The sequence below is a fragment of the Physella acuta genome, unplaced genomic scaffold, assembly GCF_028476545.2.
Source record: "Physella acuta isolate Inbredline_101_S28 unplaced genomic scaffold, ASM2847654v3 ptg001284l, whole genome shotgun sequence".
Lineage (NCBI taxonomy): Eukaryota > Metazoa > Mollusca > Gastropoda > Physidae > Physella > Physella acuta.
The window spans coordinates 376211-394529 of NW_026732799.1; the positions used below are offsets into that span (position 1 = coordinate 376211).

The 18319-nt window shown below is 42.3% G+C and overlaps 1 protein-coding gene across 2 annotated transcripts in view; it reads right to left on the reverse strand.

Annotated features, from left to right (window-relative positions):
* LOC131958034 (uncharacterized) overlaps positions 1-11253 on the reverse strand; it is a 43041-nt gene extending 31788 nt beyond the window's left edge. For both annotated transcript variants that reach the window (XM_059322936.1, XM_059322935.1), the window contains exon 1: positions 10982-11253. The gene's annotated coding sequence lies outside the window, so the exon portion shown is untranslated. The remainder of the gene's footprint in view (positions 1-10981) is intronic.
* Positions 11254-18319: the final 7066 nt, after the last annotated feature.

Genomic DNA, 18319 nt, shown 5'->3' on the forward strand with positions numbered 1-18319 from the left:
ATATGAAATTTCATCAACCTAGCTGTAACGGTACTCAAGTTATCGTGTTTACACAAACACACACACACACACACACAGACACACACACACACACACATACACACAGACATACGGACAAGATTGCAAAATTATGTTTTTCCGTATCAGTGAGGTGTAAAACGTCGAGATTTGTAAAAATCTCGATTTTTTTTTTGCACGATTACAATACTTTCTCTATAGTACGTATATACGAGAAAGTAAAAAGGAACGGAAAAAACAAACAAACCGGGAGTGATCTCCCCTAAACTTTCTCGAATATTCTTATATAAAATAACAGGGGATGGGAACTCGGTTTAAATACTTAAAGTTTTTAAAATAGAATAAAATCTCGTAGACAAATTAATTGCACACCAAGTGAACGCCAAATAAAAAAGCGCATAATAGTGCGCAATATTATTAGTACTTTTAAAATTTACATTAGTTTTTTGAGAAATCGGAAGTAGCGTAAATTACTACTTCCAGTCAACGGAAATTACTCAAAATTTAACAGAAGGTAGAGAATTAGATCTTTTACTTACTTGTGAAATTTTATGTATCTATCTGAAATAGTACTCAAGTTATAGGCTTTTGAAAAATTCAAAGTAGGAAAAATACCACTTCCGGTTATCGAAAATCGCTCAAAAGTTGATACGGATCTACGATTTTGATAAAATACTTATATATGAAATTTCATCAACCTAGCTGTAACGGTACTCAAGTTATCGTGTTTACACACGGACAGACAGACAGACAGACAGACAGACACACAGACATACGGACAAGATTGCAAAATTATGTTTTTCCGTATCAGTGAGGTGTAAAACGTCGAGATTTGTAAAAATCTCGATTTTTTTTTTTTGCACGATTACAAGACTTTCTCTATACTTCGTATTTATGAGAAAGTAAAAAGAAATAAAAGTCACAGGAAAAAAGTCACAAATGTGTATTTGCATAACATTCATGTTAATGATTTTATGTATTGAATTTTCAGAAAGTGCAAATCAACTTACGGTCAATTGAATGTAATGAATTTTTTTAGATAAACGCGTAAAAAGATTTAGTATAAAGTATGTATGCTTTAATTCCATTATACAAATAATATTTAATAGAATGTTCCAAGTTTCTCAGTTTTCGTCATGTGTTATATATTAACATTACATTAGCTTGAAATAGTATAAAGACGGGTTAATGTGACTTGCTGTCCTCAACTCATCGCAACATTAGTTCAACCACCTGTACTGCCCACATTTATCACGCTCATTGCATAACAAAGCGGATGATTAAAGCAGAAAGCCGACACGGTACAAAGGCTGCCATTGACACAAAACGTCAACAACACACAATATGGACGGTCAAGGCTGACCGAGGAGAAGCCAACCCAGGAAACGCCTACGGCAAAACACATGCAAAACACAATGATGTGTCGAAATTCCTTTTGTAATTAAGTTTTTTACCGCGCATTTACTAGATTCTTAACGAAAATTGAGGTTTCTGTGTAAAATATCTAATAATATTTTTAAGTACGAATGTTATAAACCTTAATGCTTTTAAAATTTAAAGTTTCTGTGGGTTTTTTTTCCTGTGATTTTTTTCCGTTCAACTGCAAAACACAGGTATTCACTCCTGCATGTAAGTAAAGTTCCCTTTTCAAAACTGACGGTCTATGGGGCAAGTGAAGTAGTGTTCACTTGTTTCTGTGACCTCGGCATATGAAGAGATAGTGTGGTCAGCACTATCTACAAGCCGTCTTTACTTTCCCTAACGTGAGTTAGGTACCCATCAGAGTTGGGTGGACTCAGGGAAGGTCTACTGACTTGAACCCGGATTCGAACTCGAGACTTACGGTTTAGCACTCCAGCTCCCTACCGCTACACCACTCCGTCCCTCACTTCTGCATGTAGAACACAGGTATTCACACCTATATCTGTTTAAAAAGGTGATCCAATTTGATCTGACCTAATTTCTACTGACACATGATTGACAGAGGCATGAGAAATCGAATATTTTCCATGATGATTGTTGAAAACGTCATTATGTAGACATGTGTAGACGGCGGTGTGCTAGTGGGATGACCCACTACACATGTGTAGACTGGTGTGTTAGTGAAATGACCCAGTACACATGTGTAGACTGGTGTGCTAGTGAAATGACCCACTACACATGTGTAGACTGGTGTGTTAGTGAAATGACCCCCTACACATGTGTAGACTGGTGTGTTAGTGAAATGACCCACTACACATGTGTAGTCTGGTGTGTTAGTGGGATGACCCACTACACATATGTAGACTGGTGTGTTAGTGAAATGACCCACTACACATGTTACATACAGCTTGTTTAAAGAACCTATGCTGAAGACGATCTGACCACACGAGCTAATGCAGAGAAATTTCTTCCAGATTTTTCATCAGCCGCCGCCCATTAAAACATGCCATTATTTCTGGTTGGAACTTTTGTTTCGATTAATTTAATTTTCATCCAATGTGGGCGGCGACACGCATCATCTTGACCTCTGGTCATCTTAAGACATGGTGACCTTGGTGGTTTGTCCTGAATTTAGACCACACGGGGGGGAGGGTGTGTTGTGTTTAGATTGTCAGTATTGCGACAGATATGTCGTATGGTTAAATGGACACCGTTGGCGTCTTACTTGTGTGTGGTGATATATACACTACATCATTGTGATTGAGGTTTCTTTCAGTTTTAGAAAATATGTAGGCCATATTACCTGAGGACCCCATCTGCCCGCCCCATAATTTTCTATTTTTCAAGAGCACCCCCTCCCCACACACACACACACCAGGAAATTTCAAGTGACACCCCCCCCCCCCGAAAAATGTGCCGACAAAAACCCTGATTGTGATTGTGGTATAGCGATGTATACATGATTGTCGTATGATTGTTTAGCCTGACCGAGAGAAAGTTGAGCTCCCGGGGGGTCCGCGCTAGAGACGGGGCTAATGAAATAATGGACATGCATTTCAGACAGGCGAGTAGAACAACAGAGTTGCGAAACTTGCTCCAAGTGTTGCATGTCTCTGCTGGACTTGTTGTTACATGCAACCAGGGGTCAGTGATCTCTAGATCAGGGGTCAGGCGTCTCTAGACCAGGGGTCATGGGTCACTAGAGGTCAGGGGTCACTAGACCAGAGGTCAACGTCTCTAGAGGTCAGGCGTCACCTGACGTCAGGCGTCAATAGAGGTCAGGGGTCACTAGACCAGAAGTTAGGGGTCACTAGACCAGAGGTCAAGAGTCTCTAGACCAGGGGTCATGCGTTTCTAGAACAGAGGTCAGGGGTCATTAAACCGAAGGGTCAAGGTCACATTCAGGAGGTCCAAGCTGACTACTCAATATTACATTTTACCCATTACGTTAGGTTGGGTTGGTCAAGTTCTAACAGAGCTGTACTTTGTCTTGTTACACGTGCATGGGCCTATGCTGATTAGGCAATTGTCAAATATCGGCAGAAAAATATGAACGCATGTAGGTGAAGTAGAGTAGATACTGAGTAGCAGTTTTCTGCTACGATAAATGTAAACGTAAAAGGTTACAACGTTGAATGCCTCCCTTAACACTAACCCAAACAACGAACGTTCTATGGAGCGATCATTTGGTGCTCTCTTTTCTCTGTCGATTTACTAACAGCGACAGCATATAGTTCATTAGGTACAAGTGTATGTCAAGCGTGTATGTGCTCCTACATGTATACTTACATTGGTATGTGTGTCGTGTGTACTGTAGTTGTATGTGCTCCTACATGTATACTTACATTGGTATGTGTGTCGTGTGTACTGTAGTTGTATGTGCTCCTACATGTATACTTACATTGGTATGTGTGTCGTGTGTACTGTAGTTGTATGTGCTCCTACATGTATACTTACGATGGTATATGTGTCGTGTGTACTCTGTATCACAGCTATACACATGCCTACAGGTATCTTACAGTAGAATATCTGATTGCTAAGTGGTCGTGTCTCGCACACAATTAGGTGACCAGACCTTTCTCTGTCCGGCACCACGGTTAGTGCCGGCACTAAGTGTTAGCCGGATTACCGGACATTGCCGGGTGTCTTAAACTCACTTCCGGTCATTCCACTGGTTGCATACATAGCCAGTGGTGGTACCATCAAGAACATTCTCGAAAACTTTAAAGTTTGCATCAACGACAATTGTCCTTACACTAACACGATTAAAGATCTAAACTATTCTAAACCAACACAAACACGACACTCATGTGTAGGTAAAGTAACTCTATTATATCATATGAATTTAGTTTTAAATTAAATCTCTGTTGTTTATCTATATTTAATCAACTGTTATTGCAGTTATGAGTTTTATACTTATGTCTATTACTTAGATGTAATTACAATTATGTAGTTTTGTTTCGTTTGATATTTCTGTAACTTTACTCCAAACAAAACCTTAAAAAGTTTTCTTGCAGACAACAACAAAGACATGAAACGAAACAAAAACCTGACCTAAGAAACAGGTTTTTGTGTAATTTTAATTAACCTAATGAGTAATTAGCACTCGCCTATAGATAATAATTTAAAAAATATGCGCACATACATTCAATTGATACAATGCAACGATTTTATAGACATTCTTAATCAACGGCCGGGTAGAGGTGCATTATTGGAGTTACGATTCATTTGTAATTAGTTTTAAATAAGGAAACGTTATAGGAGATAAGGTAGTTAACAAGTTGAGGAGTTATTCCCCTGCATTTAGGTCTAATCGAGTTATTCCCCTTAAGGTTTGGTTGAGTTATTTATGTTTAGATTGACAGAAAGTGGCAGAGACCGACCCAGTAGGTGGGAGGTTGGCGTGTAGATCAATGACGTAGTGGTGGCTTGACAGGGGTTGGAACCTGGCACCTGGTCCACGGGTGATATACGTGTTGTTGTTTGTTTGTTTGTGTGTGTGTGTCTGTGTGCATAACGTCTGCTCGTGCTAGTGTGACGTCATTTCCAAGCTGTCTCACAGAAGCATGTCAAACTGCATGTTCATCTGTCAGACAGAGAGACGTGTCCATCTGTCAAACATGTTCATCTGTCAGACATGTTCATCTGTCAGACAGAGAGACGTGTCCATCTGTCAGACATGTCCATCTGTCAGACATGTCCATCTGTCAGACAAGTCCATCTGTCAGACATGTCCATCTGTCAGACATGTCCATCTGTAAGACACACATGTCCATCTGTCAGACATGTCCATCTGTCAGACAAGTCCATCTGTCAGACATGTCCATCTGTCAGACACACATGTCCATCTGTCAGACATGTCCATCTGTCAGACATGTCCATCTGTCAGACATGTCCATCTGTCAGACACACATGTCCATCTGTCAGACATGTCCATCTGTCAGACATGTCCATCTGTCAGACACACATGTCCATCTGTCAGACATGTCCATCTGTCAGACATACATGTCCATCTGTCAGACACACATGTCCATCTGTCAGACACACATGTCCATCTGTCAGACATGTCCATCTGTCAGACATGTCCATCTGTCAGACACACATGTCCATCTGTCAGACATGTCCATCTGTCAGACACAAATGTCCATCTGTCAGACATGTCCATCTGTCAGACACACATGTCCATCTGTCAGACATGTCCATCTGTCAGACACACATGTCCATCTGTCAGACACACATGTCTATCTGTCAAACTGACATGTCCATCTGTCAGGCACACATGCTCATCTGTCAGACACACATGTCCATCTGTCAGACATGTCCATCTGTCAGAAACACATGTCCATCTGTCAGACACACATGTCCATCTGTCAGACACACATGTCCATCTGTCAGACACACATGTCCATCTGTCAGACATGTCCATCTGTCAGACACACATGTCCATCTGTCAGACACACATGTCCATCTGTCAGACACACATGTCCATCTGTCAGACATGTCCATCTGTCAGACACACATGTCCATCTGTCAGACACACATGTCCATCTGTCAGACACACATGTCCATCTGTCAGACACACATGTCCATCTGTCAGACATGTCCATCTGTCAGACATGTCCATCTGTCAGACACACATGTCCATCTGTCAGACACACATGTCCATCTGTCAGACACACATGTCCATCTGTCAGACAGACATGTCCATCTCTCAGACATGTCCATCTGTCAGACACACATGTCCATCTGTCAGACATGTCCATCTGTCAGACACACATGTCCATCTGTCAGACACACATGTCCATCTGTCACACATGTCCATCTGTCAGACATGTCCATCTGTCAGACATGTCCATCTCTCAGACATGTCCATCTGTCAGACACACATGTCCATCTGTCAGACATGTCCATCTGTCAGACACAAATGTCCATCTGTCAGACATTTCCATCTGTCAGACACACATGTCCATCTGTCAGACACACATGTCCATCTGTCAGACACACATGTCCATCTGTCAGACATGTCCATCTGTCAGACACAAATGTCCATCTGTCAGACATGTCCATCTGTCAGACACACATGTCCATCTGTCAGACACACATGTCCATCTGTCAGACACACATGTCCATCTGTCAGACACACATGTCCATATGTCAGACATGTCTGTCAGACACACATGTCCATCTGTCAGACACACATGTCCATCTGTCAGACATGTCTGTCAAACACACATGTCCATCTGTCAGACACACATGTCCATCTGTCAGACATGTCCATCTGTCAGACATGTCCATCTGTCAGACACACATGTCCATCTGTCAGACACACATGTCCATCTGTCAGACACACATGTCCATCTGTCAGACATGTCCATCTGTCAGAAACACATGTCCATCTGTCAGACACACATGTCCATCTGTCAGACACACATGTCCATCTGTCAGACACACATGTCCATCTGTCAGACATGTCCATCTGTTAGACATGTCCATCTGTCAGACACACATGTCCATCTGTCAGACACACATGTCCATCTGTCAGACACACATGTCCATCTGTCAGACATGTCCATCTGTCAGACATGTCCATCTGTCAGACATGTCCATCTGTCAGACACACATGTCCATCTGTCAGACAGACATGTCCATCTGTCAGACATGTCCATCTGTCAGACACACATGTCCATCTGTCAGACATGTCCATCTGTCAGACACACATGTCCATCTGTCAGACACACATGTCCATCTGTCACACATGTCCATCTGTCAGACATGTCCATCTGTCAGACATGTCCATCTCTCAGACATGTCCATCTGTCAGACACACATGTCCATCTGTCAGACATGTCCATCTGTCAGACACAAATGTCCATCTGTCAGACATGTCCATCTGTCAGACACACATGTCCATCTGTCAGACACACATGTCCATCTGTCAGACACACATGTCCATCTTTCAGACATGTCCATCTGTCAGACACAAATGTCCATCTGTCAGACATGTCCATCTGTCAGACACACATGTCCATCTGTCAGACACACATGTCCATCTGTCACACATGTCCATCTGTCAGACACACATGTCCATCTGTCAGACACACATGTCCATCTGTCACAGATGTCCATCTGTCAGACATGTCCATCTGTCAGACATGTCCATCTCTCAGACATGTCCATCTGTCAGACACACATGTCCATCTGTCAGACATGTCCATCTGTCAGACACAAATGTCCATCTGTCAGACATGTCCATCTGTCAGACACACATGTCCATCTGTCAGACACACATGTCCATCTGTCAGACACACATGTCCATCTGTCAGACATGTCTGTCAGACACACATGTCCATCTGTCAGACACACATGTCCATCTGTCAGACATGTCTGTCAAACACACATGTCCATCTGTCAGACAGACATGTCCATCTGTCATACATGTCAAACTCCCTAAAGCTCGTCTGACGCTGCCTGTATGCCCAGTCACGTGGTACGGGTCATACGAGCCTGTAAAAATGTCCGACTTGATATCAGTTGTATTAAGTGACCGGAAGTTCAATTTTCCGAGATAGGCAATGAAGAAAGAAAGCCCCGCCATCAGGAACACTATCAAAGTTAGCTCCCCTTACACTCGTACAATCTTCAGGCTGAGCTGGGAAGGGATGCTGGGATTTTTGTATTCCCACAGGTTGACTTAGGGAAATGTGACTCTATGTGTGAATGTGTGACTCTATGTGTGAATGTGTGACTCTATGTGTGAATGTGTGACTCTGTGTGTGACTCTATGTGTGAATGTGTGACTCTATGTGTGAATGTGTGACTCTATGTGTGACTCTATGTGTGAATGTGTGACTCTGTGTGTGACTCTATGTGTGAATGTGTGACTCTATGTGTGAATGTGTGACTCTATGTGTGAATGTGTGACTCTATGTGTGAATGTGTGACTCTATTTGTGAATGTGTGACTCTATGTGTGAAAGTGTGACTCTATGTGTGAAAGTGTGACTCTATGTGTGACTCTATGTGTGAATGTGTGACTCTATGTGTGAATGTGTGACTCTATTTGTGAATGTGTGACTCTATGTGTGAAAGTGTGACTCTATGTGTGAAAGTGTGACTCTATGTGTGACTCTATGTGTGAATGTGTGACTCTATGTGTGAATGTGTGACTCTATGTGTGAATGTGTGACTCTATGTGTGAATGTGTGACTCTATGTGTGAATGCGTGACTCTAGGTGTCAATGTGTGACTCTATGTGTGACTCTATGTGTGACTATATGTGTGACTCTATGTGTGACTCTATGTGTGAATGTGTGACTCTATGTGTGAATGTGTGACTTTATGTGTGAATGTGTGACTCTATGTGTGAATGTGTGACTCTATGTGGGAATGTGTGACTCCTTGTTTGAATGTGTGACTCTATGTGTGAATGTGTGACTCTATATGTGAATGTGTGACTCTATGTGTAAATGTGTGACTCTATGTGTGAATGTGTGACTCTATGTGTGAATGTGTGACTCTATGTGTGAGTGTATGTGTGACTCTATGTGTGAGTGTATGTGTGACTCTATGTGTGAGTGTATGTGTGACTCTATGTGTGAATGTGTGACTCTATGTGTGAATGTGTGACTCTATGTGTGAATGTGTGACTCTATGTGTGAATGTGTGACTCTATGTGGGAATGTGTGACTCAATGTGTGAATGTGTGACTCTATGTGTGAATGTGTGACTCCATGTATGAATGTGTTACTCTATGTGTGAATGTGTGACTCTATGTGTGCATGTGTGACCCTGTGGTTGAGTGGTTTTCTCTGAGAATGTTAGTTAGTTCTATAATGTGTGAATCCACATGTGCATAATTCGTGTACTTGTGTACACAAATTATACACTTGTGTATAATACGTGTTTTTGTGTACACGAAAGATTGGTTTTATTAATGACGTGAAAGAAAATCTGCCGGCAATGTTCAGTGTAATCCCATTTGTAGTGTGATATCTTACGGAGTCCCCAGCTATTAGTTTAATGGACGATTGGGGTCCGATTCTTCTATGATTTGATTAGGACAGTAACTTTATATTGTACAAGCAACAAAACTAAACAGAAACAGAAATACGTGACATTGTAACTCTACCAATAACTCTAGCAACTCTAATATTTACACAGCAACTCTACCAAGAACTCGAGCAAATCTTAACAATAAAACTTAAGTGTGTTTTACGTTAGTACATAATACAGCTGAATGTAAGGACCAATTATATAATGTAAGGACCGACTATATAATGTAAGGACTAATTATATCAGACACCAACAGGACACGCCAACAAAGCTGAGGTTAAACACCAACAGAACACGCCAACAAAGCTGTAGTTAAACACCAACAAGACACGCCAACAAAGCTGTAGTTAAACACCAACAGAACACGCCAACAAAGCTGTAGTTAAACACCAACAGAACACACCAACAAAGCTGTAGTTAAACACCAACAGGACACGCCAACAAAGCTGTAGTTAAACACCAACACGGCAACAAAGCTGTAGTTAAACACCAACAAGACACGCCAACAAAGCTGTAATTAAACCCTGACTGAAGAGAGTGGTACGTGTACACAACCTAAGCTTGTATCAGACATATACTTGAGTGACATTGAGGAGATTGTTGATCTGAAACTCTGCTGGTCATTTCAAACAAAGGTCAAGTCTTCAACAAGACAGAGCGATGAAATCTGTCTGATGATTCTGTCTGTCAGTTTCAAATCATCAGTCAACGTACTAAGGGAACATGGCCTTGGCCCGAGTTCAAAACTTAGTTCAGCCGAATGCAAAGCGTATCCAAATGTTAACTTAATTTTTAACATTCAAATTGACAATTAGGCCTAATTAACACTTTCTCCTCTGAGTCCACACTATCTCCCCCTGCCCCTATATAATATATATATATATATATATATATATATATATATATATATATATATATATATATATATATATATATATATATATATATATATATATATACATATTCAGAAGTAGGAAGACACCAAATACTAAATGAAGAATACACTGTTCAATATTCAATGTTAAATTAATGCAGTAAAACAAAATTATACTAAGTTTGCCTATCACCTTCTACAGTTACAAAGATCTATACATTATCTAGATCCACCAATACTGCTCAAACAATTGGCTGATACCATCAATGTGCTAAACAAATGTGCTTAACACCACCAAACTAAAATACAAATGTGCTAAACAGCACCATACATAAATACAAATGTGCTAAACAGCACCACACCAAAATACAAATGTGCTAAACAGCGCCATACCAAAATACAAATGTGCTAAACAGCACCTTACCAAAATACAAATGTGCTAAACAGCACCTTACCAAAATACAAATGTGCTAAACAGCACCACTCCAAAATACAAATGTGCTAAACACCACCAAACTAAAATACAAATGTGCTAAACAGCACCACAACAAAATACAAATGTGCTAAACAGCACCATACCAAAATCCACAAGCAAAGAATAACGTCCTACACTCACCTTTACAACGAGAAATGTATCCTGTGTCTGGTCTCACAAGTTGACCACAAGTTGACCACAACCTTAGCACAGCTCAGCACTTTTCACTCTTCCGACAGATTTCACAGCGAATAATGACCAAAATTTTGAGGAGTCGATTTTTGTTCTTGTAGTTGACGAACCGCCGCGCTGTATGACGGGAGAGATTTGGTAACTGGCGATGGTTTTGTTTCGCTCTAAAAAACGTCCAAGTTGTCCTAAGTGTGACGTCGTTCTACTCTCGATCTCAGCGAGACTTGCCAGGGTTTTTATAAGGCGGCAAAACTAATTTCATAACATCGGGGTTGGGGGTGGGTTCACTCAACGGAGGGGGTGGGGGAGCTGAGCGATGGGGGGTGGGGGAGCTTGTGAGGCGACTGTGTGGGTAGCTACAAGTGGAAGTTGTGGGCCTTGTTAATCGCAAATAAGGAGCGGACGGTTATTTCTTGATGTTAAATAGGCGACAACATGAGGTGCCGCTAGCGAACTGGGAAACAAGGGGAGGGGGGGGGGGGGGGGCGATTTACGAATTTTTTTTCCCTAGCGTGTGTGGAAACAATGAGGAAACAGTCAATACTTAGCGGGACGATGAAAGTGAAAACGGCAAGGGCGGCAATTTGTTAACACGGTTATCTCCGTGTGCCGTGGCGTCAAACGAGTTATCTCCACGGCCCGATGACGTCACGCCTTGAGGTCCATCTGTTCATGGAGCCCTGACGCGTTCGTGGGTTGGGATGGCGCAAGGGCCACGGCTCTTGTGTTGGTCCAGTCTAACCTGGGGCCAGTGGCTCTCGTGTTGGCCCAGTCTATAAGGTAACCTAGGGCCAGTGGCTCTTGTGTTGGTCCAGTCTAACCTGGGGCCAGTGGCTCTTGTGTTGGCCCAGTCTATAAGGTAACCTAGGGCCAGTGGCTCTTGTGTTGGCCCAGTCTAACCTAGGGCCAGCGGCTCTTGTGTTGGCCCAGTCTATAAGGTAACCTAGGCCCAGTGGCTCTAGTGTTGGCCCAGTCTATAAGGTAACCTAGGGCCAGTGGCTCTTGTGTTGGCCCAGTCTAACCTAGGGCCAGTGGCTCTAGTGTTGGCCCAGTCTATAAGGTAACCTAGGGCCACGGCTCTAGTGTTGGCCCAGTCTATAAGGTAACCTAGGGCCAGTGGCTCTCGTGTTGGCCCAGTCTAACCTAGGGCTAGTGGCTCTCGTGTTGGCCCAGTCTATAAGGTAACCTAGGGCCACGGCTCTAGTGTTGGCCCAGTCTATAAGGTAACCTAGGGCCAGTGGCTCTCGTGTTGGCCCAGTCTAACCTGGGGCCAGTGGCTCTCGTGTTGGCCCAGTCTATAAGGTAACCTAGGGCCACGGCTCTAGTGTTGGCCCAGTCTATAAGGTAACCTAGGGCCAGTGGCTCTCGTGTTGGCCCAGTCTAACCTGGGGCCAGTGGCTCTCGTGTTGGCCCAGTCTATAAGGTAACCTAGGGCCACGGCTCTAGTGTTGGCCCAGTCTATAAGGTAACCTAGGGCCAGTGGCTCTCGTGTTGGCCCAGTCTAACCTGGGGCCAGTGGCTCTCGTGTTGGCCCAGTCTAACCTGGGGCCAGTGGCTCTCGTGTTGGCCCAGTCTATAAGGTAACCTAGGGCCACGGCTCTTGTGTTGGCCCAGTCTATAAGGTAACCTAGGGCAAGTGGCTCTTGTGTTGGCCCAGTCTAACCTAGGGCCAGCGGCTCTTGTGTTGGCCCAGTCTATAAGGTAACCTGACTGGCCCATAAGGTAAGTGGGCTTTTCTATAGGTAAGCAGGATGGCACATTAACAGGCTGGCCCATAAGGTAACCAGACTTGTGTGAGGTAACATTGATGGCTTATAAGGTAAGTGGGCCGGCCCATAAGGTAACCCGACTTTTCCGTAACATTGCTGGCTTATAAGGTAAGTGGGCCGGCCCATAAGGTAACCCGACTTTTCCGTAACATTGCTGGCTTATAAGGTAAGTGGGCCGGCCCATAAGGTAACCCGACTTTTCCGTAACATTGCTGGCTTATAAGGTAAGTGGGCCGGCCCATAAGGTAACCCGACTTTTCCGTAACATTGCTGGCTTATAAGGTAAGTGGGCCGGCCCACAAGGTAACCCGACTTTTCCGTAACATTGCTGGCTTATAAGGTAAGTGGGCCGGCCATAAGGTAACAACTGAGGCCCGTTAGTGACCAACGATAATCTCAAAGCTAGCAAGAACCAACACTACACCCAAGACTTAGTAACTTGTTATTTTCAACAAACTTGCCTGCGTCAAATATTTTTACCCAACCAAATAGAGCTCGTGATTAAATTGTTTATGAAATCAATGGATTGGTTAAACATGGACCAAACAGTTGGAGGTGGGGAGATTTGGTGCTTAAGTGGGTAATCAATCAGACTAATTAAGGAAAGTTTAATTGTCGGAATTACTTCAAACAACATGGTATGACGTACTAGTGGTGTCAGATGGTGTTTGTTGAGTTTGTAAAGTTTGTGTTTGTAAAGTTTGTGTTTGTAAAGTTTGTGTTTGTAAAGTTTGTGTTTGTAAAGTTTGTGTTTGTAAAGTTTGTGTTTGTAAAGTTTGTGTTTGTAAAGTTTGTGTTTGTAAAGTTGGTGTTTGTACAGTTTGTGTTTGTAAAGTTTGTGTTTGTAAAGTTTGTGTTTGTAAAGTTGGTGTTTGCAAGGTTTTTGTGTTCGTGTATTGAAGGTTTGTCTTTGTCGTGTTTGTTGTGTTTGTGCACATGTTTGTAGACATCGTGGCGATTACAACTATTGAGGCTTGTTCGTGTCGCTTCTGATGACGTCATTGGGAAGACGGCGTAGGAGTAAAAGATACTCCGTCAAATGTAGGCGACACTATTCACGGGTGTAGGCGGGGTGACACCATAATGAAAATTATAAAATTATTTTATTTAAAGCGCATATCATCTTGATCGAATGGGCATGCTAACTTTGTATGTTGATGATAATCACGTTTTGTTTGTACGCTAAATGCGTCAGCTGAAGTTGAGATTAACCTATTTCTGCGGCCTCGGCATATCTCGGATCAGTTCCATGTTAAACCGTCTTTCCAGGTACCCATTATAGCTGGGTGGACTCAGAGACGCCCCACTTGTTCTAGTCCAGGATCTGAGACGGCAAATCTCAACATGATGATCTTATCTTTATTTGAAAATTTGGTGAGATCAGTTAATGAGTTATTCCATTTCTGATTTCATTTTCTGATACCCATGTCCAGAGGGACTATTTGGTGGGATTGTTTGTGTGATGGTGGGATTGTGTGCTAGTGGGATTGTTTGTGTGATGGTGGGATTGTGTGCTAGTGGGATTGTTTGTGTGATGGTGGGATTGTGTGCTAGTGGGATTGTTTGTGTGATGGTGGGATTGTGTGCTAGTGGGATTGTTTGTGTGCTGGTGGGATTGTATGCTAGTGGGATTGTGTGCTAGTGGGATTGTTTGTGTGCTGGTTGGATTGTTTGTATGTTAGTAGGATTTTACATAGAGATCCCCCTCCCTCCTGTGACGTCACATGTGCATAGAAGGCTGATGTCTTACTTTGATAAATACCAACACCACAAACAGCGACTTGTAAGTTCTAGATCTATGCCTACTTCTCACACGCCTGGTTTAAAACTTAATCTAAAAATAGAGTTCTATAAAATTTAACACAAAATTCGATCTACAGCCATAGTTATATTTTTAAAAATTTAACTGGCCAACGTCATGTTTTGTTGGCAACAACATGTCAAGTGACGTCTGGCACAGCTACGATATTTGTACACGTCATTAAATCATTAAACTTTAGTGACGTCTAGTCTAGCTACGATATTTGTACACGTCATTAAATCATTAAACTTTTGTGACGTCTGGTCTAGCTACGATATTTGTACACGTCATTAAATCATTAAACTTTAGTGACGTCTGGTCTAGCTACGATATTTGTACACGTCATTAAATCATTAAACTTTAGTGACGTCTGGTCTAGCTACGATATTTGTACACGTCATTAAATCATTAAACTTTAGTGACGTCTAGTCTAGCTACGATATTTGTACACGTCATTAAATCATTAAACTTTAGTGACGTCTGGTCTAGCTACGATATTTGTACACGTCATTAAATCATTAAACTTTAGTGACGTCTGGTCTAGCTACGATATTTGTACACGTCATTAAATCATTAAACTTTAGTGACGTCTGGTCTAGCTACGATATTTGTACACGTCATTAAATCATTAAACTTTAGTGACGTCTGGTCTAGCTACGATATTTGTACACGTCATTAAATCATTAAACTTTAGTGACGTCTGGTCTAGCTACGATATTTGTACACGTCATCATACATTGACTAAAAATAAACGTCTACTGAGCACATTTAACATTGTACTCAACAATTGCGAGGTTTCAATATCTGTAAAGACAATACACTCATTACAAGCTAATTGTATTGACCTGATGACTGAGATGATCACAGGAGATAGACCTCAGATGACCTGATCACAAGCTTGACTTCAACAGACAGACCACAACAGACAAACCACAACAGACAGACCACATCAGACAGACCACATCAGACAGACCACAACAGACAGACCACATCAGACAGACCTCGGCTCACTTTGATCAAAATATCTCGCGTTCGTCGACACAGATTCTATTTTTAAATTTACGACTAAGTCGGATATGACGTGGCGGCCAGTTTTCATTGGTCTATAATCTGGGCGACACTTCTAGCAGAGATGGAGGATCGGGCGAGGGAAATTTACAGGCTCTAGACACAAGAGCACACAGCAGAGTTCTAGCCAAACAAGGCAGCAGCTGGAATTCCCCAGTCAAGGGCCCCGCATCAAGGGTCCCGTATCAAGGGTCCCGCATCAAGGGTCCGTCCCAGCGTACGCAACCGAGTTCGGCCCCAAATGGGCGGAAAATCCGTGTAGGTTTTAGGTCACGAACTATTTTTGTCATCGTGTTGGGGAACTTTTAGTCGCTATCTGTCTGGAACTTTTCCAGGGTTCTATTTCTGATTGTAGGTTTTTTTTTCTAAATTTATTTTTGCGAGGTTGTACACTATGGCCTCACTACAGTGTCTTTTACAAGAGAAATGGTGTTGTTGACATAACTACAGTGTCTATTGCAAGAACAACGGCGTTGTTGACAAAACCCACAACTTACTAAAACAACATTTGACAAATTGTTTTAATCCAGTTTTATAAATCGGTCTTAGGGACTTTGTGGTCTAGCGGTAGAGCGCACACTAACCATCAAGTCTAGACTTTTGGTACGTGGGATGTAGAACGTAGGAAGCGCCCCTTCCCCCCCCCCCCCCCACACACACACATACACACACTGAAAATAGGTGGTGGGAGAAATAGGTAGAAGGTAAAAATGGAAACTCAGAGGGCTAGCGCTGGTCTCTTGGGCCCGAGCTCATCAAAAGCCACAATTAAAGACATACAGACATCAACTTGAGTTATGAGTTATGAAATATTTTGTAGAGAAAAGTTGCCTTAGTATAATTGTTTTTTTTAATTATTGAAAGAACAATTACAGTTTTAATGAAAGACTCTACAATAAAAGCGATGATACAACTATAAGTGTATGTCTGTTGACTTGGTGTCGGTGTGTTTAGTAAAGAAATATTGACATCAAAACTCTATTAAAGACCCAGCTGTTCAATGGTATATATGTTGTTTTTTTAAGTAATTTTTATTACTTTTGGCCGAGAAAATTTTATACATTTCATAGCGTAGCCTACGTCTTGATTTAGTAGATCTAAATCAAATTTGAATTAAATAATACATTTCTTTATATTCTAAAATTGGAAGATGACGCCATTAGTTTTGTGTTCTTTCCGCAGTTTAAACATGTAGCATGTGACGTCATTGTTTATTGCGTTCTTTTCACAACGATTAACGCTTTTCCGGTTGCAAAATCAAAATTGTGTTTCTACATTCGAATATGCCTTATTTTTATTTACATTCTTTAAATAAAATTTTGTTTACACATTTATAACATACACCATATTATTCACAACAAAAGTCCATATCTTTAAGTTCTTCATATATCGCTGAACATACTGATCACATCGCCTAAAAAACTTGCAGACAGAGAGAGAGAGGGGGAAGTGCGCACATGGGCTTTTATATATTAGGATTATTTTCATGTATTACTTAGCTAAACATGTGTTCACGTTGTCTGCGGTACAAAACGATATTCCATGTTGGTAATGTTGGTCGTGGTAAGCGATCTTCTATTTTTAGATCACCGAGCTCGCCTCGGGTCTGCCATCTCGTGAAAGTCCCCTCTCGTCTGCATCAATCCACCCTTCTCAATCTGCTGCTCCTGTTTGTCTACATGGTAATCCCGCTGACCAGAGGCCGGCCGGACAAAGCACTCCCCCCGCCCGGAGACTTTGATTTGTGTACAACGTAGAGAAGCTTTTTCTCGACAAATCCCGGGTAATCTCGCTCCTCGCGAGATTTTAGCTCGACATTTTTCGCCTCGTTTCCCCCTGGATTTGCTTGTAACATCTGGCTCCATCTCGCCATCGCTCACAATCTCTCAACAGATCTCGTGCCTTCTCGTTGCTTCTCGCGATATCTCGTGTTTTCAAACTTGAACGTCTTTAGCAACCGATGTGATGTTTCAGTAACGTTAAGTTTGGTTTAGAAGTGATGTTATGGACAAGTTTTTAGTCTAGGTTCCGTTTGTCTGCCAGTGTACACAACCACACACACATCCTGTGTACACAACCACACACATCCTTGTACACGACCACACATACACACCATGTGTACACAACCACACATCCTGTGTACACGAACACACACACACATCCTGTGTACACAACCACACACATCCTGTGTACACAACCACACACACATCCAGTTTATACAACCACACACACTTTCTGTGCACATGACCACACACAGCCTGTGTACACAACCACACACACATCATGTGTACACGACCACACACATTCTGTGTACACAACCACACACATCCTGTGTACACAACCACACACATCCTGTGTACACAACCACACACATGCTGTGAGTGTTGTACCACGAAACATTTGCCAGCTAGCACCCACCTGACGGTTAAAACTTGATCTACTGACATTCAACTCTAAAGACGTTGTACCAGCAAATATTTGCCGGCTAGCACGGCACCCACCTGACGACATTCAACTCTAAAGACGTTGTACCAGCAAATATTTGCCGGCTAGCACGGCACCCACCTGACGACATTCAACTCTAAAGACGTTGTACCAGCAAATATTTGCCGGCTAGCATGGCACCCACCTGACGGTTAAAACTTGATC